The sequence below is a fragment of the Schistocerca serialis genome, chromosome 1 (genome assembly GCF_023864345.2).
Source record: "Schistocerca serialis cubense isolate TAMUIC-IGC-003099 chromosome 1, iqSchSeri2.2, whole genome shotgun sequence".
NCBI classification, from domain to species: domain Eukaryota; kingdom Metazoa; phylum Arthropoda; class Insecta; order Orthoptera; family Acrididae; genus Schistocerca; species Schistocerca serialis.
In genome coordinates, this window is record NC_064638.1 from 895271915 (window position 1) to 895299310 (window position 27396).

General features: G+C 42.8%; 1 protein-coding gene across 2 annotated transcripts in view; it reads right to left on the reverse strand.

Annotated features, from left to right (window-relative positions):
* LOC126411634 (cadherin-87A) overlaps positions 1 to 27396 on the reverse strand; it is a 709414-nt gene that overhangs the window by 305731 nt on the left and 376287 nt on the right. Inside the window, exon 3 of one of the 2 annotated variants that reach the window (XM_050081379.1) lies at positions 4465 to 4534. The exons of the other annotated variant lie outside the window; for it this stretch is intronic. The gene's annotated coding sequence lies outside the window, so the exon portion shown is untranslated. The remainder of the gene's footprint in view (positions 1 to 4464; positions 4535 to 27396) is intronic. 2 annotated transcript variants of the gene reach the window in all.

The following is a 27396-nucleotide window of genomic DNA, read 5'->3' on the forward strand; positions in this document are numbered from 1 at the left end:
GGGATGAATTGCAGATTAGATAGCTAACCGTGATTTTCTTCCTAGCAGTGACTTTTTTTGATTAGGCTCCTTGCCACTCCTGCTCTTGTCAACACTTCTTCCTTTGAGTTTCTGTCATTCCGTTCTCCTCCAACACCACACCTCGAAAGTTGTAGTCATTTCTTTTCCCTCTTCCTCAGTGACCAAATACAAACATCCTCAAAAAATCGTTTCTTATTAGTCAAGGAAACAATAGAGTTCTTTTACAGATAAGCGTTTCTTTTGCTCGGGCTGTCCGTGGGCCGGCCGCGGTGGTCTAGCGGTTCTAGGCGCTCAGTCCGGAACGGCGCGACTGCTACGGTCGCAGGTTCCAATCCTGCCTCGGGCATGGACGTCTGTGATGTCCTTAGGTTAGTTAGGTTTAAGCAGTTCTAAGTTCTAGGGGACTGATGACCCCAGATGTTGTCCCATAGTGCTTAGAGCCATTTGAACCATTTGAACCTGTAGGGGTGTAGGTTTATTCTTTTGTTCCTTCAAGTGGTGCATTGTGAATTACTGTAGACAAGCTCAGCGTCCGCTGCTTCACTCATGTAGAACATATGGTCTGCACGGGCTCTTTTGTTTTTCTTTAATCGAATTCTTATGTTATTCACAAATTGCAAAAGCTTCTAAACTTTTCATGTTAATTAAGGTCATAGAAACATGGCCTTTTCTAAAGTACTTGCGACTAAAATGTGATTCTGGTAGAAGAAATCCAAGGTTTTTTGTTAATCACGCCTTTTGCGTTCTTGTGGTGATGTTTCCATAGAAACTGTCGTCACCTAACACATATTCCTTCAGATCTAACCGAGAATTGAAACACCAATTTTCATAGATTTAGATTTAAAAATTTAATGTGACAGAACATTTTCTTACAAATTTTCATCCCCTATTTCACCCCTTTAAGGGCTGAATTTTCAAATATAAGGAAACACCTTTTTTTATTTCTAACGGTGAAGACAAATGTAAATTTTCTTAGATTTAACTTTAAAAACTGCTTTCACAATGAAATGACTTCATAAAACTTTTCATGTCCCATTTTACTCCTTTAGGCGATGAATTTCGAAAAACGGTGAAACACGCATTTTTTTAATTTCTAAACGAGAAGTGAAATACCAATTTTCAGAGATGTAGCTTTAAAAATGCTTTAGTAGTTCTTTAATAATGATTTATTGTCGAAAAATTTCACCCACTATTTTACTACCTTTGTGATTGAATTTCCAAAAATGCTGAAACAGATATTTTTGTATTTCTGACTGAAAAACCAAATACCAATTTTTGTAGTTCTAGCTTCAAAACTGTCTTAGTAGCGATAGATTTTCAAATGCCTTTCATCCAGAATTTCACCCCCTTGGGAATGGAATTTTGAACAATGTCTTCTTAAACGATGCCTATGGTTTAGGATCTACACTCTCTCCAAATTTCAAGTTTCTATCCTCAGCAGTACGCGCAAGTCTAGTTTCAAAGTTGCCTTGATAGCGATAGATTTTCTAAAAACATTTCACCCCCTTAGGGATTGAAACACGTATTTTTGTATTTCCAACCGAAAAGCTAAATATCAGTTTTCATAGGTTTGGTTTTAAAATGTTTTCACAATGAAATATTTTCATAAAGCATTTCACCCCATATTTCACCCCCTTAGGGGTGAGTTCCAAAACAGTGAAACACAATTTTTTTTATTCCTAACAGAGAAGCAAAACAAAAATTTTAGCTTGAAAAATGCTTCCATACTTCCACAAAAACTTTCATCCTCATTTCACTCCCAAAGGAGTCCAGTTTCCAAGAACAGTGGAACACGTATTTATTTTATTTCTAACTGAGAAGCCAAATTCAAATTTTCATATATTTAGCCTTAAAAATACTTTCATACTGAATACTTCATAAAGCACCTCCTTAGGGGTTGAATTTCCAAATTCAATAAAACACGTATTTTTTTATGTCGAACCGAGAAGTCAAATATCAATTTTCATAGATGTAGGTTTAAAAATACTTTAGTTATTCGTTAGTAATGATTTATTTAAAAAAAACAACTTTCGTCCACTACATCACCCCCATAGCAGCTACATTTTCAAAAATGCTAAAACACGTATTTCTTTATTTCTGGCCCAGAAACCAAATATCAATTTTCGTAAGTCTAGTTTCAAAGTTGCCTTGATAGCGACAGATTCTCTAAAAACATTTCACACCCTATTTCACCCTCTTAAGAGTGGAATTTCCATCCGCTTAGGAACGGATCTTCGAAAAATTCCTTCCTAAACGACTCTTACAGTATAAGATCAACAACATCTCCAAATTTCAATTTTCTGTCGTTAGCTGGGCGATGATGTGTCAGTCAGTCAGTCAGGACACTGCCTCTTACATACGGGATGGATCACCCAAAACTTGCACCGCAAATATTACGGAAATGGAAAGTGCTACTAACGTGCCGTTTTCACAGAATGGATTAGTAGTCAGGGGCTTGTATTGTTAGCCAATAAACATATCGTAATAACACTTATAAAATGTATTTTTGTGCAAACACTCACTTTTTTGAAATGGAACAATGTCTATTGACATTAATAAACTAAAAGTAGGGAAAATTAGAATGTCACTGGTGTTTGTTGTAGGGTTATACTGCGAGTCGTTCACGAGAAATAGTATTTTGGAAAGTTTCCATACCGAAACTTGTTTGTGCCATTCAGCCTGTGTAGTTGCTAGGTACGATATTGTTATGTTTGCTTACAGTGTGCTTTTTTCTCCCTTGAGCGCAATGTGACTTGCTAGTCAGTGGCAGTTTAGGCAATGTGTGACAGTTCAGGCTAATGTGTGGCAGTTCAGGCAATAGGTCGTGGGTGGACGATGGGATTTATCAATGTCGAAAAAGCCTACCTGCTCATTGTGTATGGAGAGAGTAGGAAGAATTCAGTTCGTTCTTGTACGATGTATACGTCACGACACCCCAATAGGTGTCAACCATCTAGGTAATTATTTATCAACCTCCTCAACCAGTTATGTGGAAGTGGTAATGTAACACCTAGACAGCGTAACAGAAGAAAAGCAGTGACGACAGAAGAGGGGGAAATTAATGTTCTTGCTGCTCTTGCAGTTGATCCGCGTGTTACATCTTTCTCCATCAAGAGCTGCAAGGAAACGATATGAAATGGAAATGAGCGTTTGGCGTCATTGGCCGGGAGGCCCCTTAGGGGCAGGTTGGGCCGCCTTGGTGCATGTCTTATTACATTCGACGCCAGTCCCTGAGCTAAGAAAATCGAAGCCGGGCCCCTTAGGACGGCAGTCCGCCACGCTGACCATTCAGCTAACGGGGCGGACGAAATGATATGAGAATCGTGTTAACTTCTGTACATGTGCATTAAGACAGGATACTCTATATGAATCATGTATCTTTTTTAGCGATGAAGCCACATTTACCAATCACGGCCAGGTAAAGCGCCGAAATATGAACTACTGGTCTGTTGACATTCCCTGTTTGATTGATCAGGTGGAACGTCAGCGTCCATGGTGCAGGATAGTGAAGCATCAGCTCGTAGGCCCGCCTTTCACAGGCCATCTTATTATTGTCTACTGAACGCACACAAGTATTGCAGCCTCATAACAGACCATCTTCCACGGATGCTAGAAGACGTTCCCCTGCATACTAGGAACCTGTGGTACCAACATGATGGGTGTGCAGCCCATACTGCACAAAGTACTACAGCACATCTTTAGGAATTGCTTTCAAGTCGTTGGACTGGACACAGGGGACCTGTACCTTGCCGACCAATTCCCTGCATTTGACGACTGTAGACTTTTTTCTGTGCGAAAAGCTGAAGGACGACATACCAACTACACCCGATGACATGCAGCGACGTGTTACTGCACTCTGCTCGGGCATCTTCGCTGAAATGCTAGTACGTATACAGCAGTCGTTCCATGCCAGACTGACAGTGTGTACTGCTGTTGCGGGTTGTCGTTTTGAACACAATCTCTGATGGCCAATTGTCTCGTTACTGGTCAGAATCCACATAAACAGTGTTTGCTACAACATGTACTGTACAAGTTTCAGTGTGGTAACTTTTCAAAGTACTATATCTCATCAACGACTCGAATTAGAATCCTACAACAAATACCACTGACACTCTAATTTAGCCTACCTTTAGTATGTTAACGTCAATAGGCATTTTTCCATTTATAAAAGTGTATGTTGTACAAAAAATACGCTTCGTGAGTGTCATTGCAATGTAGTGATAGGTTAACAGTACGAGCCGCGGACTACCAATCCATTCTGTGAAAACCGCACGTCAACAGCAGTTTCCATTTCCGCAATTTTTACGATGCAAGTTTTAACTGATCCGCCCTGTGTATAGTTGGTATCGTTTACAGAAACTTGGTGGAGCTATCCCGATTCTGGAATAATAAGCTCCAAATCAAGCATATCAGTCGTGTCTTGCGCCCAGCTGCGGTACTTACGTTCAAAGGCTGCTAGAAGCCACGTCAGTGGGTGATCCTCTTCTGTCTGGGCGGGAGTGCGCCACCGCGCCTGCAACACACAAAAGATCCGGTAAGTCAGCACAGCAGTTACACGCAGCAAGGCACATGTTCACTGGCGATGTAGAATATTACGACAACAAATCAAACAGCTCATTAATAAGTTGCCGTACTGGCTCCGTCAACTAAAATTCTATGCTTAATTTTATCCACAACTGAGGTACTTAAAACCGCAACTACGTCAAATAGTTCGGAGGAAATAACGAGGCAAATACACAATTATTGTTTTGATTTAATAGCCAATCACCTTTCACCATGGCTGTGACGTCCTCAGTGGATTTTTATTTTATTGTTCATGAAAAGATTACAAATATACAACACCACAATAGATAAATTCAACAAAGCAGGCACGTAGCAGCTAATCTGCAAAGACTGTTTTTAACATAGATCGGAAAGACACGTAGAATTTCAGAATAAGATAAACCGAATATTTAAGAGCAATGAAAAGCGACATCATACACTCCACATTAGGATAGCACCTAAGTGAAAACAACCATCACCCTAATGGCATAGAAGAAAGCCTCCAGATACTAAAACACAGTAATCATCTCAACAACTTCGTAACAACAGAAAAAAGCTACCGCATCCAAACAGCCGTCGGAAGAAAGTATGTACCGGGTGATCCAAAAATTCAGTATAAATTTGAAAACTGAATAAATGACGGAATAATGTAGATAGAGAGGTACAAATTGACACACATACTTGGAATGACATGGGGCTTTATTAGAACCAAAAAAATACAAAAGTTCAAACAAGTCCGACAGATGGCGCTTCATCTGATCAGAATAACAATAATTATCATAACAAAGTAAGACAAAGCAAAGATGATGTTTTTTACAGGAAATGCTCAATATGTCCACCATCATTCCTCAACAATAGCTGTAGTCGAGGAACAATGTTGTGAACAGCACTGTAAAGCATGTCCGGAGTTATGGTGAGGCATTGGCGTCGGATGTTGTCTTTCAGCATCCCTAGAGATGTCGGTCGATCACGATACACTTGCGACTTCAGGTAACCCCAAAGCCAATAATCGCACGGACTGATGTCTGGGGACCTGGGAGGCCAAGCGTGACGAAAGTGGCGGCTGGGCACACGATCATCACCAAACGACGCGCGCAAGAGATCTTTCACGCGTCTAGCAATATAGGGGTGGAGCGCCATCCTGCATAAACATTGCACATTCCAGAAGGTGTTTATCAGCCAGGCTGGGGATAATGCGATTCTCTAACATATCGACCTACCTCTCACCCGTCACGGTAGCAGTTACAAAACAAGAATCACGCATTTCCTCGAAGAAAAAAGGCCCGATAACGGTAGATGTGGTAAATCCAACCCATACCGTGACTTCTCGTCGTGCAATGGAGTTTCCACGACAGTTCTAGGATTTTCGAAAGCCCAAATTCTGCAGTTGTGGGCGTTGACGGACCCTCGGAGCGTGAAATGAGCTTCGTCGGTCCATAACACGTTACTCAACCAATCGTCATCTTCCGCCATCTTTTGAAACGCCCACACCGCATATGCCCTCCGCTTCACTAAATCGCCAGGTAACAGTTCATGATGCCGATGGATTTTGTACGGATAGCATCGGAGGGTACGCCTAAGTGCCAACCGAACAGTAGTGTATGGAATGCTGGTGCGGCGTCCGACTGCACGAACGCTGACTTCCCCGTGCATAGACGAACCCGCTACAGTCTCCATTTCTTCCTGAACTGTCTCAGCAGCATTACGCCTTGTGCTCGGTCGGCCACTAAGGGGTCTAACGTCCAAACAACCCGTGGTACAGCTTCACTAAAAGCGCCTTTTCAGGTAACGTCAACATGCTGCGACTGCTGGCGCATCTGAGTCTCTCTCTCATTACAGCTCCTTTTATACACGATTGTCATGCGCAGTCACTGACGTTTTGCTGTCCAGCGCCTTCTGTCGGACATTTTGTGAACTTTGTCTTTTTTTTTTTTGTTCTAATAAGCATGTGTGTCAATTTTTACCTCTCGATCTACATTATTCCGTGGTTTATTAAGTTTTCAAATTTAAACTGACTTTTTGATCACTCGGTAGATGCAAGTGGGAAAGTCAAATACAGTCTGATGATTTTATATCGTAAAATAAAAGATATTTGAGTTGGGGAGGCATTTCCAATCCCAGCTAGGAAAAGCAAAGTATTTTTCCATTTTGGATTTGCCATCGGATACCACCAGATACTAATGGACTCCAGGACAGGGAGAAAACTGCATTTAGAGCTAATTACCAGAACTATGAGTACAAGAGGATGCCGGTGACATTAAAAGGGACACCAAGTACATTTCAGAGACTAATGAATGTTGAACTGTCAGTATTACGGGGAACAAAGTGCTTGGTATATGTGGACAATATTATCTGTCACGGAAGTTGTTTATGAGAGCCTTATGATAAATTATGAGAGATTTTCGACCGACTCATGCAACATTGTCGGAAGTTGCAGCCACACAAGCGTGAATTTTTAAGGAAGGAAATAATATTTTTAGGACATAGAATAATTGCTACACGAGTACAACCGGATGGGTGGAATGAAGACGAGTCGAAGAGATTTCCACTACCAAAGACAAAGAAAGGATGGAAAGGATACTTAAGTTTACCTCGGATACTACAGTAACTTGCTAAAAGATTTCAGTAAAATTGCAGCGTCTCTGCATAAGTCGCTAAAGCACACCAAAAATTATGAGTGGGAAAGCAAACAGCAAGATGCATTTGAAGAACTAAAGGAGAAGTTAATCGTCCCCGCATACCTCAGTATCCTGACTTTGAGAAATATATTTTTTTTTATTGTGATGGACGCACGTGAACTGGCACTTGATGTGATATTATCACAAGGCAAGATCAGAAGCGGCTTACAAATAGCATAAGTGTCTAGGGAGGCCATCCAATAAAGCAGATGGAAACTGTTCAGCCACCGAGCTGCAGTGTTTGGCGTTAGTATGGGCAACGAAACAACTTCGACCATATGTGTACAGAAAGAAGTTCACAATCGTTACAGACCATAAGCCATGAACCTGGATTTTAAGTCTGAATGACCCCTCTTCAGGTTTATTAAAACGGGGACTGAAACTAGAAGAATATTCATACAGTATTATATACAAACCAGGCAGACTGAATGCCAATGTAGATGCATTAAGTAGAATGCGAAAAAGTGATGGACAGGTATAGGTAACGGAAAAACCAAGAGCCCATACAAGTAATAACAGAGACTAATGAAATAAGTGAAGACCATGCAGATCTAAGCGAGGAACGGAATGCCAACATTAGAAAGGAAGTACACGACAATCCACTGGGTAGAAATCAAGTAATTAACCGAACACCGGATCGCTAAAGAGATATGGCTCGAGGAAGGAAATGACAAAAGATGTCGAGGACTACATCAGAACGTGTGGTAACTGTCAATAAAATAAATTTACTCGGAGTAAAACAAAAATGACATTATTTATTATGGACACGGCAGAAACAGTTTTCGACAAATGTTATACGGACATAGTCGACGTATTGAGAGCGTCAACATTTTGCCCTTATGACTATTTGAACTCTGCTGCAGACACTTTCAATGTGTCTGATGTCTGTTGAGGACTGGCAGCCCAGTCGTCCTCAGGAGCCGAAAGCGGGGAAGGTAGTATGTTGAACGCTAGGGTCTGGAGCGAAGTGAACGTTCTAACTCATCCCAAAGGTGGGTTCAGGTCGGGATCCTAGGAAGGCCAATCCATTTCAGGAACGTTACTGACCACGTACCACTGCCTCACAGATGCTGCTTTGTGACGGAGTGTATTGTCATGCTGACATAATCATTGTCTCCGAACTGTTCCTCTACAGTACGCAGTATTCTGTAAAATGTGTTCATTTAGCGTTTTCTTTAAGCGCAATAACGACACCGCACCCTGACCACGCAAAACAACCCCTACTGCAACATTACCGCCACGTACCCCGCTTTTGGCACTGCACACGATGGCAGGCAACGTTCTTCAGGAATTCGCCAGACCCAAGCCCTTCCATCGAAGTGCCGCAGTGTTATGGGATTCACTACACCGAATCACTAGTTTCCAGTCATCCAGAGTTAATTGGCGACGCTTTTTCTGCTATATCAAGCATCACCTAGCATTTACTCCTTATGCTCATTTACTCCTTACGCTCATTCATTGTGGTAACTAGACTGCTGGAAGTACTTTGGAACTCCTGAGTGATTCCTTCCGTTCATTTCACGCAATTTTTAACAATGCGTCTTCCGAAATGCTCGACAGTTTCTGTCCGTCAGTACGTGCGGTCGGTCCGGTCTAGGTTTTGTTATGATGTTTCTACGCGTTTCCGCTTCACAACTGACGTGAAGGTCTATGGCAGCATGTCACGAACTCACACAAATGCAGGATGCTTTTCGACCGGTACCCCTGGAATTTGCAGTGAGATGATAGAGGCTAGCACGAGTGGGGTGGTTGTAGGAATTTGGAACATTCTATAATAATTAGTACTGGAATACTTTAGTAAATAACTATTACTTAACTTTGTCCTGCTACAGCACTCCAGGAACATACCTAATAACAACTATCTTTCTTGAACACAAATGACTCATTAACAAATTAACTGGATTATACAACAAGCAAGATAACACATGAAACTTCTTGGCAGATTAAAACTGTGTGCCCGACCGAGACTGGAACTCGGGACCTTTGCCTTTCGCGGGCAAGTGCTCTACTATCTGAGATACCGAAGCACGACTCACGCCCGGTCCTCACAGCTTTACTTCTGCCAGTATCTAGTCTCCTACCCTCCAAACTTTACAGAAGCTCTCCTGCGAACCTTGCAGAACTAGCACTCCTGAAAGAAAGGATACTGCGGAGACATGGCTTAGCCACAGCCTGGGTGATGTTTCCAGAACGAGATTTTCACTCTGCAGCGGAGAGTGCGCTGATATGAAACTTCCTGGCAGATTAAAACTGTGTGCCCGACCGAGACTCGAACTCGGGACCTTTGCCTTTCGCGGGCAAGTGCTCTACCATCTGAGCTACCGAAGCACGACTCCCACCCGGTACTCACAGCTTTACTTCTGCCAGTATCTCGTCTCCTACCTTCCAAACTTTACAGAAGCTATCCTGCGAACCTTGCAGAACTAGCACTCCTGAAAGAAAGGATACTGCGGAGACATGGCCTGGGGGATGTTTCCAGAATGGAAGATAACACATCTACATCTACATGGATACTCTGCAAATCACATTTAAGTGCCTGGCAGAGCGTTCATCGAACCACCTTCACAATTCTCTATTATTCCAATCTCGTATAGCGCGCGGAAAGAATGAACACCTATATCTTTCCGTACGAGTTCTGATTTCCCTTATTTTATCGTGGTGATCGTTCCTCCCTATGTAGGTCGGTGTCAACAGAAATATTTTCGCACTCGGAGGAGAAAGTTGGCAACTGGAATTTCGTGAGAAGATTCCGTCGCAACGAAAAACGCCTTTCTTTTAATGAGAAAGTTGTTGATAGGAGTTTCGTGAGAAGATTCCGTCGCAACGAAAACCGCCTTTCTTTTAATGATGCCCATCCCAAATCCTGTCTCCCATATTTCATGATAATACAAAACGTGCTGCCTTTCTTTGAACTTCTTCGATGTACTCCGTCAGTCCTATCTGGTAAGGATCCCACACCGCGCAGCAGTATTCTAAAAGAGGTCGTACAAGCGTAGTGTAAGCAGTCTCCTTAGTAGGTCTGTTACATTTTCTAAATTGTCCTGCCAATGAAACGCTGTCTTTGGTTAGCCTTCCCCACAACATTTTCTATGTGTTCTTTCCTATTTAAGCTGTTCGTTATTGTAATTACTAGGTATTTAGTGGAATTTACGGCTTTTAGATTAGACTGATTTATCGTGTAACCGAAGTTTAATGGATTCCTTTTAGCACTTCAGATGGTTCAAATGGCTCTCAACATCTGAGGTCATCAGTCCCCTAGAACTTAGAACTACTTAAACCTAACTAACCTAAGGACATCACACACATCCATGCCCGAGGCAGGATTCGAACTGCGACCGTAGCAGTCACGCGGTCCCGGACTGAAGTGCCTAGAACCGCACGGCCACCGCGACCGGCCTTTTGAGCACTCATGTGGATGAACTCACACTTTTCGTTATTTAGGGTCAACTGCCACTTTTCGCACCGTTTTTTCTAAATCGTTTTGCAGTTTGTTTTGATCTTCTGATGACTTTATTAGTCGATAAACGACAGCGTCATCTACAAACAACCGATTCTGGTATTACGTGCGTAATACATGCGGGAACTACAGGCCGCTAACCTACCGAGCTGAAGGCTATTCTAATCTGACTTCGCTTACGACCTGTCGCTGACTCGGCCGGTGCGATCTGCAAGTCTCTGTTTGTGTCATACGGCGGCGCTGCAAGCGCCGGCGAGACCAGAGAGGTTGCAAGTGCTGGACCGCTATCGATCATCGCAACCTCTAGCGTGGTATCTAACGTTGACACCACAACAATCACATCACCAATAGTTGACTTGGTCGGCTTTAGGAGGGTTGCAATGTCCCTGACATCTATTAGCCAGGTGACATCCAATGAATGATTATTCCAAGTTCGAGGTCACTGAGCTCTCCTGCCCGACTCATTCTGCACGTACTGCTTCTCTACTGACTTTTTTTATACTAGTCGGATCGCCTCTCGTGACACCCAGTCGTTAATTCCGCACCGTATAGGGATGTCCGGGTGCTTTTTGTCAGATAGCGTATTTTGTCCGTCGAGCATACTGTCGAGAAGTGGCAGCCCTTGGCAAACAGTCCGTGAGCTGTGCTGCGGCTCACGTTGGTGCTGTTTGTAAGTTTCCGCCCTCTGTTGGGGGACACATGGTATCGTTTCGTTGGCATTGTTGCGGTTGTTTGTCTGCTTTTCATGTTGACTGGCGCCACTCGGTTTCGCAAGCTTTGCTTGTCCGTTAGTGGCAGCAGCGGCTGTTATCGATATGTAGTAACTGTTGCCCTATCTTTGGGGCGACGTCGTTGTTTTGCCGGGTCGTGTGAGTGGCGAGTTTGGTTGGGGACTCAGGAGGAGCCAGGTCCGCGCAGTGTGCGAACACGCCGGGACCGCTGGCGGCGCGCATGGACTGCCGGATGGAAGGGCTGTGGTCACGAGGGTGCACGACCTCCTAGTAAACCGGACCCAGCAAGCTTTAAGGTGAGTGCATTTCAGCCCAAGTAGAGAAACCTCCACCATTGTGATATCTCGCGATTCTCCAGCGACTTGGGTTCGTGTTGCTGCTCGTAGTGTTGCCGGGGCGAAGAACAGCGAGTGGTGTGCTTGGGGAAGGCGGATCTGATTAGCTTTCCTCGACTTCTTATTACTATTTACTGCGTTCCGGCTTTCGCGTATTGTTACATCTTTGCATTTGGTTTATCGGACGTCTGGCAGCTTCAGCAAGACTATCAATAGTCATTCGTTAGACTGCCACTACTCTGAATTACCATCTTGTGAAGTGAATGCACTCGCGAAAGTGTTTGTTGCCGGACCTTCTCAGAGGTCCAGTCCTGGAGCACCGTCTGTAGCCCCTTGTGTTACAAAGTTTACCATCATCTTATCTCACCCGTTTGGTGATTAGTTACTTGTTTTCTCAATTAGTCTTTGCTATTGTATTTGTTTTACAGCAGGTTTCTAAATTTTTTATATTATTGCCATTTCTGGCGTGTAAGCTCTTCAGCTGTGATTGTGGTCACTACTTGCCTTAAAATTCTAATTTAGTATTTGTTTTTACATAGTAACCTTTAAAATCTTATTTACTGCCATTCCTGGCGTCTGATGCCTTCTTCTGTGTTTGTGGCGACTTGCCTTTAATATTTCAATACCTGTAATTTGTAAGTTGCAGCGTGTAAGGCCAGATCACAGTGTCTTGTTTCTAAAACATTATCTGTTGTATCAGCATTTAATACGAGGGTGATGGAATGTAGTCGAATTAAGTCGGGTGATGCTGAGGGAATCAGATTAGGAAATGAGACGCTTAAAGTAGTAAAGGAGTTTTGTTATTTGGGGAGCAAAATAACTGATGATGGTCGAAGTAGAGAGGATATAATATGTAGACTGGCAATGGCAAGGAAAGCGTTTCTGAAGAAGAGAAATTTGTTAACATCGAGTATAGATTTAAGTGTCAGGAAGTCATTTCTAAAAGTATTTGTATGGAGTGTAGCGATGTATGGAAGTGAAAAATGGACGATAAATAGTTTGGACAAGATGAGAATAGAAGCTTTTGAAATGTGGTGCTACAGAAGAATGCTGAAGATTAGATGGGAAGATTACATAACTAATGAGGAAGTATTGAATAGGATTGGGGAGACGTTTGTGGCTCAACTTGACTAGAAGAAGGGATGGGTTGGTAGGACATGTTTTGAGGCATCAAGGGATCACCAATTTAGTTGGTTGGTTGGTTGGTTTGGGGAAGGAGACCAGAGAGCGTGGTCATCGGTCTCATCGGGTTAGGGAAGGATGGGGAAGGAAGTCGGCCGCGCCCTTTCAGAGGAACCATCCCGGCATTGGCCTGGAGTGATTTAGGGAAATCACGGAAAACCTAAATCAGGATGGCCGGACGCGGGATTGAACCGTCGTCCTCCCGAATGCGAGTCCAGTGTCTAACCACTGCGCCACCTCGCTCGGTACCAATTTAGTATTGGAGGGCAGCGTGGAGGGTAAAAATCGTAGAGGGAGACCAAGAGATGAATACACTAAGCAGATTCAGAAGGATGTAGGTTGCAGTAGGTACTGAGAGATGAAGAAGCTTGCACAGGATAGCGTAGCATGGAGAGCTGCATCAAACTAGTCTCAGAACTGAAGACCACAACAAGAACAACAGTATTTAATGGTTCAAAAATGTTTAAATGTGTGTGAAACTTTTATGGGACTTATCTGCTAAGGTCATCAGTCCCTAAGCTTACACACTACTTAACCTAAATTATCGTAAGTACAAACACACACACCCATGCCCGAGGGAGGACTCGAACCTCCGCCGGGACCAGCCGCACAGTCCATGACTGCAGCGCCTGAGACCGCTCGGCTAATCCCGCGCTATTTAATGGTGATATGCTAAATTGTAGCTCACTGAAAACTCTGTTATTTGCACAGTTGTTTATTCCTTCATTAATAACGTGTGGTATTTTATTTATTGTTGAGTCTGGAATAACTAGTTTAAAATAAATTGTGTGTAACTGTAAAAGGCAACCAATAGTAACTGATTACGGCCCCGTCCACAATCGTAACCGAATCCTGCCTTCCCTTGACTATCAGGTCTCAGTCCGTGTTGGGAGAACCATTTGCAGTATGGTGACAGGTCGCCACTGCCGATCGGAGTACAGAGGGGCGGCACGGGGGACGGAGTGCGAGTGTGGTCGTACAGATAGCTGCGTGCAGCCAGTCGGGCAGCGGGCAGTGCGGCCGCTATCGCGACAGCCCGCACCCACGCCAGCACAGCGCCGGCTAATTTGCAATTTCCGTACGGCGGCGCAGACGGGGACGCACGTAGCTACGGTGCGGTGCGGCGCTCTGCCGTGTTACTTCGCTTTATGCACCGCATTGCGCTCCGGACGTACGGGGCGCCAGCGGCGGGACTGTGTTAGTTACCGTTCCACACTCGTATTTTCCCTGCCCTAATAGGGACAGCGCGCTGCAAAGAAGACAGCTAACGCTGCGCGAGCACCGACGAGTGCTGGACGTGGTGCCTGGCTCGCAGAGAACCGCCGTACCAGCACAGCCTCCACGAAAGGAATATGAAGACAAGATAATCGTATAATACACCACTGTCTATTAATAGTGCAATACCAGGGAAAAAAAGCAAATAACGAAATTTTATTTATCGTGCTTATTGTGATGTAATCAAGCCTTACGCATATTATGAAATCTACGATACCATCCGGTACCGATCTCTTCATACAAATTCAAATAGAAACTTTGAATAAAACAATTGTCGGCCGGTGTGGCCGAGCGGTTCTAGGCGCTTCAGTCTGGAACCGCGCGACCACTACGGTCTCAGCTTCGAATCCCGCCTCGGGCATGGATGTGTGTGATGTCCTTAGGTTAGTTAGGTTTAAGTAGTTCTAAGTTCTAGGAGACTGATGACCTCAGATGTTTAGTTCCATAGTGCTCAGAGCCATTTGAACCATTTTTTGAATAAAACAATTCTTACAGCTTGTAAACTGCCATTTCATTCAATACATATTTAACACACGTTATTAACTTGACTAGAACCTAAATTTCCTAAACTTGTAAAGCAATCTGCATATATATTTAAGGAAACTTCATAATACGTAAATACGAATTTATGTAAGAACAATGTTAAACATTTCTATTGCATATCTGTCACAATCATTAAATTCTTTCACTTGCATATATAATAGAATATTTGGCCCTGATGCTCGCACTTGGCATGACGAGTTGTAAACGCGGAGTTGCGCTGGATTTTAAGGTAGACCGGTCTCTGTTTACTGGTTGCAATCAGTAGCTTTTGTGAACATTTAAACGTTATCTGAATGTGGAAGTCGTGTTATCTTTGTGAACGAAACATCTGAAAGTTTAAATATACAGCGGATTCAATGAAAAAATTGTTTTATTTCGTAGCTAGCAAGCCACCAATTCGATAAACCTAAATATATTATGTTTCTTCGTATAGAAAAATGTCCGAGACCATCATACCCCTGAGAATAAGACAACAACATAAACAGCCAGGAACCAGAACTGTAATTTATAATGGCGGGCATGATTTTCAATTAATCTTAAAAATGACGAAGTCCGCGCAATGCGTGTGTCATGAAACACATTATTTATTGAATCAGCAAAGTAGGAAAAAAAGATGATTAAATTTGTAGATGCCGGCCGTTGTGGCTGAGCGGTTCTAGGCCCCTCAGTCCGGAACCACTCTGCTGCTACGGTTGCAGGTTCGAATCCTGCCTCGGGCATGGATGGGTGTGCTGTCCTTAGGTTAGTTAGGTTTAAGTAGTTCTAAGTCTAGGGGACTGATGACCTCAGATGTTAAGTCCCATAGCGCTTAGAGCCATTTGAACCATTTTTTGAAAGCCGTTCATGAATGGCAGCACAACATGTCGAATCACCAGACTGACGAACAAATTTGCAGTCAGGGTGCGTGGGATAACGACCAGAGTGCTCCTGTTGTCATACGAAATCGCACCCCAGGCAATACCTCCATGCGTCGGTCCAGTGTGTAAAGGACAAAGACAGGTTGGTTGCATGCCCTCGCATTTCTAACCTGTACACAACGGTCACTGGCGCCGAGGCAGAAAACACACTTGGTCTCCACCCTGCCCTCCAATGAACTCTCGTTGATATCACTGAAGTCGCTAACAGCGGCTTTGTGGTCAGTGGAATGCACCCTACACAGCGTCTGGCTGGGAGCTGTCCTTGAAGTAACCGATTTGTAACAGTTCTTTGTGTCACTGTGGTGCCAACTGCTGCTCAGTTCACTGCTTCTGATGCAGCACGACGCGCTAGAGCCATACACCGAACACGATGGTCTTCCCTTTCGGTAGAGTCACGTGGCCGTTCGGAGCGCGGTCTTCTTGCGACCGTAAATTCTTGTGACCCTGCTGCCAGCAGTCAAGTACAGTGGCTACATTCCTACCAAGTCTTTCTGCATGATGGAACACCCAGCTTCTCGTAGCATTATTACACGCCCTTGTTCCAACTCAGTGAGGTATTGTCGCCTTAACGGCATTCGTGACTGATATCCATTCACCACGTCTATCAATTTTGTATGCAATAAAATCAGCAGTTCACTGCACTTAATTAGGAAACTATCAAAATTAGTCTCTGAACAAACATTAAAAACTGCTTATTATGGGACAATATTTGCATACATTAATTATGGAATAGAGGTATGGGGATGCGTTGCTGATACACACATGAACAGAATCATAACACTGAGAAAAAGCAATCAGGACCATGCATCGACTAGTATACAGAGATTCATGTAGGGCAACTTTTGTACAACATAAATATCTAACAGTATATTCCTTGTATCTGTACATTCTTTGTGGACCATAAAAATAATGAAACTAAGTGGTCTGATGCGCATACCCATAACACAAGACAAAAAGATTGCTTCTTCAGAAACAGAAACTAAAGACAACACATCATTGTCCTTGGATTAATGAGCAGATATGGTTTAACAAACTGCCAAGTGCTACAAGATGCCACAGAGGTAAATTATTCAAAAGGGTATTAAAATCATTCTTAACTCTCAAATGTTTGTGTTCACTGAATGAATACTGATATTAAAATGTAGCTATTCTTAAATGTAGGCCTAACTCTTCTATCTATACGATGCACTGTTCTGAGGTAATTGTTATATATATTATTTTTGTAACAACGTGCGGTAAATTCAAATACCTATGCTATGTAACAACTGTATGTTGCATTATGAAGTACTGTACCATATATTGCTAAGTGCATCACCCGTATGTGGCTTCTTGTACATGTGAATTGCAAATTCGTACTGTTTGTACAAAAATGGTATAAAAATGCTATGACGTTTGCAAAAGTCACCATTTGGTGACTATACGCAAAAAAAAAAAAATGATAACTAAATAAAAATAAATAAATCTCAAAGGTAACTAATGCTCAGGACCGTTATAGCGTGTATTTAAAGCAAACATGATTTGCATCTTCATAGAGTTCTTCCAGCGCCATTCTTATGTTACTGGCTCGAAAACGAAGTAGATATAATCTTTCAGGTGTAGAAACACGCCAGCCAGCTTTCGTTTACATCGTACAACTTCTTCCTGGCGTTGCAATTTTTTTCCATCAGTGTATACTAACCAGAGTCATTTAAAGGGTTAATGTCAGAGACAGATGTTCATTTAATTTTCTGGATCCTGCTTTTTGTGCGCTGTGGTAAAGGTGCAGAGCGTGGATATGATTTTGAGTTAGACAGTACATTTAATTTCATTAATTTCACCTCGGAATGACAGATATGGAATTAATCATTCTTGACTAACACACTTAAGTTTGGGTTAGATAGAGCAGCAATCAGTCGTAGAATTAAGTTGCTTTAATATGACATTTATAGTCACAACGCAGATCAGATTTCGACCTGTGTCAGGTCATTATCAATGCAGTGCGGAATTGTAGCAGTTGTTCGTGCTCAAGTGAATGCTTACATAGTTCAACAATTGTATCTGACACTTAAGTTTGTTCATTATAACATAACGAGATTAGGTCACCACGTGATTATACAGCCACATATACTACTTAAATTTAGGTTTGAGCATCGGGCTGTGTTATTATGAAGTACAGATAGGAGTTTCGCATAAAGTCTTCTCCCTTGACCTGGTACGGACACCGTGAAGCGCCGCTTATTGTCTGGGCTATCCACGTGTCAGCTTGTTAGCGATCCCCGTTCTGCAAATAAACAGCGCCGCAGACACAGCTCGGCAGCGTCACAAAGAGCGGTCTGGCTGACAGATAGAGCTGCTCGCCAACCAACCAGCTAGCGACTACGCAGTAGCTATGGCTGTTCTCCTTTGTTGCAAGCGGCCGCTGTTGAGCTCAGGACGGCGAGCTGCGGTTCGCCATTGTGCTGGGGAACAAAAGCTTTCAGCGAAATCCGCACCTGTACGGCAAGGAAATTCGATATACAAGAGGCGTGTCACACATTAACAAGGGCACCAGGTACCTGATCCGACAAGTAACAGCGAAACCATAAATGATTCGCCGCAATTGAGCCTTGTATTCGTAACTCGACCTGCCGTTTAGTTTTTAACAGATTCTGTAAATTATCTTGTCTCAAATGTCACCTCACATTTTTATTAATGCACAGCTGATTACAATTGTTTATTTGTAAACGAATATCTTAGGTTGCCTATGAACTCGGTGCACCTCTGATGCATTTTTTTCATTATAATAGGACAGTAAAGAAATTGTTTAGGAGTATTAGGCTCCTCCGAGGTTCACGTGAAAGGTGCATGTTTTGTTACTTTCTTTCTCGCAAACCCCTGCGGTTGTCCACGTGATTTCGGCGTGTGACGCAGGAGGACGCATCCGAGGGAAATGACGTCAGCTCAGTGTGTATCGACTGCAGAAGCAAAGGGATCGATGACAGATAACTCAGAAGGGCGCGCAAAAACATCGCTAAATTAACATTTGGGACAAGATATAGAGGGTGCGAGAAAGACTTGAGTGTTGCAAGTAAAATGATGAAACAATTGTATCTGAGAAAGTGTCTAACATGATTAATCAAAGTAGTGTAATCAACGCTAGTTTTATATATCAGCTGCTGGTGCTGACGAACGAAGTGAAAAATAGTAATTTACACCTCAAAAAGCGAATACTCTCATTTACTCATTCTAAAAACATCACCACGCGAGGAGCTCACTTCCATCTTGATGGTAAAACAAAGCACACTGTTGTCATGCTTCGGAAACTATCTTTTCAAGCACGGAAGATGGATCACAAAACACTTTTAATACAAAGACTACGGGAGACTTTGCACGTTGCAAACTCTTTCGCTGACATTTCGTTGTCCAGTCAGAATAGATCATACAAAAATTAAAACCGCTGCACAAATAAAAGAAAAACTGACGCTTATAAGTCCGTGAACATTAATAGACAGTTCTTATACTCCAGAACGAACATTCAAAAGTGGTGAAATCAATTAACTATAATACGACTACCTGTTAGCTATGCACGAGATTCATGTGTAATAGCATACATGTCTTACCATAACTGACTACACAGCAGTTGTAGTACAATGTAAATGAATTGTTCTGGCTCCAAATAAAATGAAAACGTTGATTTTAGAAAATGGAAGCAAAAAAAGATACGTAGTTTGCAAGATCCCCTCGCTTCTAAACTGATACTATTATTACCCAGTTTAGCCGCGAGTCCGTAGAGGGTGGTATATGTGACGTTCAGTATGACTGGTCAGCATTTCCACCCGGAATTTGCGAGTGTAAGTCGGACCTTCCTTGATCCGCCTTGGTGCGTCGTGTCGTCGGATTTCCTCCTACCTGCGCGCGGTGCAGCTCTCGTGAATGTCGTCCCGTGGAGATTCTTGATTGGCGCATTGGATGTCTCTGTCGGTGGAAGCTAATTATCTGAAATTGGTGTCAATCAACTTTCTGGTATCTATTTACTCTAAATTAACATTCAGAATGCCGTAATATCACTTTTATTCCTTTTAGATCAATAATGAAACACTCTTGTCACAAACTACTCGTAACCCAGAGCATGGCTACCATCGAACACGACAGGAAGAGCTCTTAACGCCGACTGCCGACTTTGGCGCGCAGTCCGTATCTCTTACTAGTTTCGTCATAGTTCTTGGATTTCTGATCAAGTTCGTACTTACTAAGATATGCATTTGTTAATGAACGGGTGTGAATTTTAACGACGCAAAATTATGATAAATAGTTTTAAACATCCAGAAGCTCCTCCTAGTATTCATGCTGTCATAAATGACTTTAATTATTAAATATAAATAAACAAAATCGGTGACTTTGGCGCCAAGATCGCGGTACTTCCCGTCATGTATATTTCCCAGGCTGACGCTTGTTGCTACGGTCCAGCGCCGAGCCCCACCTCACTACGCGCGACGTATGGTCGCTTCGTCACCTGGCCAGCCAGCGTGGGAAATGCTCTCCGATTCATGGCCGGCTACGGACTACAGCACTTCATAACTATCGTGAATACACCAATAGAGACAATAATTTATTAAAACTGGTAAAAATGTCTTCCTCTGGTAAGATGCACCTTACAAGTTCTACAAGATTATCTTTAACCTACAGCTTCAAAAATGGTTCAAATGGCTCTGAGCACTATGGGACTAAACATCTGAGGTCATCAGTCCCCTAGAACTTAGAAATACTTAAACCCAACTAACCTAAGGACATCACACACATCCATGCCCGAGGGCAGGATTCGAACCTGCGACCGTGCAGTCACGCGGTTCCGGACTGAAGTGCCTAGAACCGCACGGCCTCCACGGCCGGCAACCTACAGCTACCTAACGTCTTGAGAAATAAGAGAAAATTCCATCTGAATGCAACTGTTTCTATATGTAAAGAAAAAATGAAAAATAAATACAGCTAAGTAAGAAATTTGTCGAAATTGAGTCAGATTAGTGTATTACACCTCAAATATTACACATAAACGCAGTTTTAGATGAATATTCTAAATTTATAGATATTAAAATATTCCATGCTGTTGTGCAGTGGTTGTGGTCATTTCATGGCGAAACTTAACGTTTCGTCCCATCTGTAATGGACATACTTTTCCTTCGGAAAACAGCAGTATGTGAAACGAATCTTCGTTGAAGCTACTAAACCTCTTGAAAAAAATGGCTCTGAGCACTATGGGACTCAACTGCTGTGGTCATAAGTCCCCTAGAACTTAGAACTACTTAAACCTAACTAACCTAAGGACATCACACACATCCATGCCCGAGGCAGGATTCGAACCTGCGACCGTAGCAGTCGCACGGTTCCGGACTGCGCGCCTAGAACCGCGAGACCACCGCGGCCGGCAAACCTCTTGAAGATGTCCTTCGCAGATAATAACAAAAAGCTATGTTTCTCCAAGGAACTCATTCGACCAACTCACCAAGTCTAGCATATTTTAATAAGTATGACATTTCTAGCCGTGAAAGATTACATTTCACGATTCTACGTTCACGCTTAGAATTTGTTTGAAATGTGTCTTATGAATCTTTCAGCATTAATATTAAACAACGGAAAATCCAGGATGGAATGTAACAATATCATGAGAAGGATAGTTGCTACTTACCAGCGGAGATGATAAGTCACAGGCGCAAAAAAGGCTGTTGGAAACTGAGCTTTCGGTCAACAAGGCCTTAGTCGAAAATAAATAAGACACACACACACACACACACACACATACGCACATACGCACACACGCGCGCGCGCGCGCGCGCAAACGCTGCTCACACACACATGCTGGCAGCTGAAGACAGACTCACTCGCAATGGACTTTGCGCTGGTCGAGAGATTCACGATAAATTCAAGTCAAGTAAGGAGCCAATGTCGTAGAGTACTCTTTGGAAAACCGAATTGGGATTTCAACCGGACCTGGTGACGATTTGCTTTCAACTCTTTCAGTTGTTTCTCTGTACCAGGGATGCTCAGTACTGTGTTGTCGATAAGGGAGTCTGTACGATGGCCAAATGGCGATTTGTTTGTACGATTCTCCCACGTAAACGATTTCCTGAATGCGAAATTAGAAACTCCGGATTTCGTTTTGATATCTTGAACTGGCACACCAGACTGGTCAACAAGTGACAGGATGGCAGCCTTAGACTCACCCATCGATTTTACATAGGACCAGAATTTTCTCGGATTCTCTGCCAGATGTTTTACTAAAGTGTGACGGTGACAGTAGTTGTATGCTCAAGTGACTATAGGAAGGGAAGAAAGAACGGACCCGCGAAATTACAGACCAATATCTCTTACATCGGTTTGCTGCAGTATCCTTGAACGTATTCTCCGCTGGAATATAACAAATTTTCTTGAGCGAGAAGATTATGTCCATGAATGGTTTTAGAAAGTATCTCTCATGCGAAACTCAGCTTGCCCTTTATCACGTACTACGAACTATGGATGAAGGTCAACAGGCAGATTCCAAATTTCTAGATTTCCGGAAAGCTGTGTCACCCATAGCAGGCTGTTAAAGAAGGTACAAGGATATGGAACAGGTTCACAGGTATGTGAGTGGCTCGAAGACTTCTTAAGTAATAGAACCTAGTATGTTGTCCTCGACGGCGAGTGTTCATCAGAGACTAGTGGCTCGTCGGGAGTGCCCCAGGTATATGTGATAGGACCGCTATTATTTTCTATATACGTAAATGATTTGGCGGACAAGGTGGGAAGCAAACTGCTGTTGTTAGCTGATGATGCTGTGGTGTACAATAAGGTGCCGAAGTTGAGTGACTGTAGGAGGATACTAGATGACTTGGACAAACTTTCTAGTTGGTATGATGAATGGCAACTAGCTCTAAATGTAGGAAAATGTAAGTTATAGCGGATGAGTAGGAAAAACAGGCGAATAATTTTCGGACAGAGCAGTAGCAATGTCCTGCTTGACACAGTCATTTCGTTTAAATATCTGGGCGTAACGTTGCAAAGCTATATGAAATGGAACGAACATGTGAGGAGAGCGGTAGGAAAGGCAAATGGTCGACTTCAATTAATTGAGACCGCATGTACGACGTTAGTGCGACCTATTCTTGAGTACTGCTCGAGAGTTTGGGCTCCGTATCAGGTCGGATTGAAGGACGACATCGAAGCAGTTCCGAAGCGGGCTGCCAGATTTGTTACTAGTAGGTTCGAACAACATGCAAGTGTTACGGAGATGCTTCGGGAACTGAAATGGAAATCGCTGGAGGGAAGGTGACGTTCTCTTTGGAAACCAATGTTTAGAAAATTTAGAGAACCGGCATTTGAAGCTGACTGCGGAACGATTGTGTTGCGTACAACATACATTGGGAGTAAGGCCCCCAAAGATAAGATACGAGAAATTAGGGCTCATACGGAGGCGTATAGACTGTTGTTTTTCCCTTGTTCTATCTGCGAGTGGAAGAGGAAAGGAAATGAGTAGTAGCGGCACGGCGTATCCTCCGCCACGCGCCGTAAGGTGGATTGCAGACTATCGATGTAGATGTACGTACTCTAATACGCGCGGCTATCCGGACGGGTCTCCTCGAAGGAAGGACGTTGCGAAGAAATAGCTGAGCCACAATCTTACGGATCTTTCCGGAATGAATTTGCAAAAATGGTTCAAATGGCTCTGAGCACTATGGGACTTAATTGCTTGTATGGGGATAAGTGTCTGTTCCCACGCAGCACTAAATAGTTTTTCAATAAGACGCACATATCGCCGACGCAGCAGTAAATAATGTAACAGTAATTATAATGTGAATAGTGTAGCAATGTTAAATGAACGGTTTACATTTGAAAATGGCCACAGGCCGAAATTGGCCAGTAATGTAATGTAATACAAGATGAAATAAATGTCAGCATGTATAAACAGTCTGCCAGTGTACGGTGAACGTTTAAAATGGTTTTATCCTTCAAAAATTACGTCGAGGCTGTTGGTCCACTCATGAAGAAAGTAATGTCTACATGTTCTTCAAGTTTTTGTCTGGGACAAATTTTCCCAGAAATAAATTACAAACAGCTTCAATTCTCCCGAGCTTACTGAGATCTTCAGGATGTTTGTTTAGGCTGCAAGGCAAATGCTGGAATTGGAAATACCTTCCCAAATGTTACCCGTTGTCCCAATTGCGACACCCTCTGCCCTAGTACCAGCTCGCTTGGTATTCGGCTGAAAGTAACTCTATAATGGGTCATACTCGAACAACTCTCTCTGCTACAAGGAGGAATCAAAAAGCTCCCGTTTCAGCGCACTACAGTAGCGTATATGCAACCTAGAGCGACTCCGATACGGATACACAGACTAATACAACTGCCCCTATCGATGTCGTTTTCTACAACCTGCAGAGCAACGTCTGGCCTTCAAAAACCACCCGCAAAATTTTCATATTCTCTCACTCGCTACGCTCAGACTATTAGTCCTACAGAAAAAAATGAACAGTACCTTTTTGTAGGAAATTTATAATCTAGTTAAATTTTATAATGGGATCAAATTCTGTATTGTACTGCGTCAGACATTTCGGTGGTCGCAGTCCACTCCGGGAAATCTTGTTTCTTACTATGGTTTTATTTACCGCGGCGAGATCTGTTTCGTTACAGTTCTGTCCTCAGACCGGTTTCGATTTCGCTGAGCAAACAAATTTCAACGGCGAACAAAGTGCGCTGTCGCGAGTGAGAGGCGACCATGTCGATAACGCAGAGCGGAGCACACGGCTCAGGAGCAGAGCGCGGAGTCTGGGGCCGGACACCCTCTGTTCCGATCACTTCCGTCACAATCAGTTTCCCCCGAAATTCTATAAACAAGATCGCTGCCGGTTCAAATCAAATAGGCCTCGATGCGTTTCTACTGAATGGAACGAAATTTAAGTGACGATTCCTGTATGTAAATACTTATGAACAAACTTCGCTCATGGCTTTTAGACATGTTCTTCGCTTTGCTACTCGTATAATAGGAAAGTGAGACCCGGCGAACCACTGCCACCCACGGCTTTATTGGTCCTTCCCAGTCAGTCGAGTTCGAAAAATGAAATAAACGCACAGCCTTACACATATTAGGCTGTGAAACGTCCCTTAGAAATATTAAGAATGGCCATGCTGGTAAACTTCTACGTTATTTGATTTTCAAACAGCTGAGCAAAACTCAACGTACTGAGATAGTTTTCTCTTTACTTATTCTGATCGTCAATAAACTGACACGCAATATTTTTAGGGCAACGCAATCTGACTGTCAATAATCCCTACAAAAGAATGGCCCTGACTAACAATAACCTATACCTTTCATGAATCACTTACCTCACCAAAAATTTTCGTTACTCGAACTACTGCCATACAGCGAGCGCCAATACTGCCAGCTAAATGAAAGGTTCCAACTACTGAAGGCGCTAACTACTTATAGGCATAGTTAGCAAATGAAAGATTTTGATTACAGATTCACTAGACAATGACCAAGAACAAATAAGAGAACTACAAAAACAAGCAGCCAAAGTAGGACTACAAATATCCTATGAAAAAACAAAGTTTATGACAAACATCTGTGATGCTCCTCAAAATATTGCAGTTGACAACAACACAATACACAAAACAGCTTCCTTTAAATACCTAGGAGAGTGGATTACATACAATGCCAAAGAAAAGATAGCTATAGAAACTAGAGTGCACAAAATGGAAAGAGTGTTTCATATGACCAAAAACGTTTATAATAAAAAATCCTTGTCCTGGAACACGAAATTAAGACACTACCAAACAGTGGCCAGACCTAAAGCTCTCTATGCGGCAGAAACACTTAAACTAACAAGAAATTGAGATCTTGAGAAACTAGAGAAGGTCGAAAGAAGAATTTTAAGGAAAATACTGGGAGCTAAAAGAAACGATAATGCTGAATACAGGTTAAGACCAAACAGAGAGCTATATCTGAAAACGGAGAAACTAACTGATGTAATGAGGAAGAGGAGACTACAGTTTTTTGGACATATGTTCAGAATGGATAACAACAGACTAACCAAGCGGATATTCACATTACTCAATAGCTACAAATCCAAGCCAGCATGGTTCATAGAGACTGAAAAGGACATTGAAAATGCTGGAGTTACAATAGACACAATAGAAAACAGAACACATTTCAGAAAGTCAGTTCAAAAGGCAGAATTTCAGGAGAGAAAGAAAATAACTAGACGAAAGTGGACTCAAGAAGAAAGGGAACAACGCTCTAAAAGGATGAAGGAAATTTGGAAACTGCAGAAATCTAGTACAATGAAGAGTAGCCAGTTGATTCATCGTACCCTCCAAATGGGTTATTCGAAAGAAAAAATGAAAGATTTTGATAGAGAACAAACAATATATTTACCATAATAGCGTTCAAAAGTCATAATATATATAATTTTGTGACATCCAATTAAACAAATTTCCTTTTTCTGATGGACACACGTCCAGATCGTCTGCTCAAATCTCTGGCATCTCTCCCCCCACGTCCGCCACTGCTGGCGGCTCACCTCCAACTGCACAACGCTACGCGCTGTTCACCTTCAACTGCCCAACACTACACAAGCGAATATTCCAACAATGTCAACCAGCCACAGACTGCACATTAGAGATGAATCGAACTCGTTCATTGCCGTGAACTACTTCATTCATTTCACTCTTTGCCGTGAAGCGTTCAAATGAAGTAGTTCATTCATGAAGTACGGAAGCCTGGCGAAGTTCCCCAGTTCGCCGCTCAGCCGCGGCTTCGCCTCTCTCGTACAATAAAGCTTTGTAATACTTCATAACTTTACCAACAGATGGCCGAACTATGCAGTAACGTGCACGCAACGTTTTACGCTCTTACAGCATCTGAGTTAACTTAAATAGAGCATAGTCGTAGGGGACAAAGGAAAGATAAACAGATAAGCCTGTCACATATAAAGAAGGTATTACATTTTATCTTGCTCGACATTTCCTCATGAAGCACCCAAAAAAGCCATTATCTGCCAAATGAAACATTATTTGTTGTATTCATGGACTGCCGGCCGCAGTGGCCGTGCGGATCTAGGCGGTACAGTCTGGAGCCGAGCAAGTTCGAGTCCTGCCTCGGGCATGAATGTGTGTGATGTCCTTAGGTTAGTTAGGTTTAATTAGTTCTAAGTTCTAGGCGACTGATGACCTCAGAAGTTAAGTCGCATAGTGCTCAGAGCTATTTGAGCCATTTATTCATGGACTGAAAACTAGGGCAGTCCAATTTTATGTTCCTTTTAAAATTTAATCCAAAATAGAATGAGTATGTTTACCACTGTCACAAAGTCTATGTACCTACGTTAAGTAATTATTCAGAAGTTTTCCTGTAGATTTTATTTTTGTTGAGAATAATAACCCTCCACATTCAAAACGTAAACTGGCACCTGTAGTCATTGGTACGATTTCAGGTGAAATCCCACTTTCAGTGTTATTTACAAACCTTTTATTTTCATGTTGGCTGTGTGTGCGTACACAGCCAACCTCTTCCTTGTATCTTTAATATTCATTTGTCTGCAAGCGCTGCCAACGGTAGGCACCCGTAGACGCGAAGTTTAACTGCACAAATAGTCACGTGTAATGATGTCAGCACTGCAGGAAGCAGCTGACGTTGCCTTCCCCTCGCCCCTCATCTCCCAAGCGCTCATAAACCTATCGTTCCCCACAAACACCGCGCGATTCGTCGACAGGCAGTAGAGGGAGGAC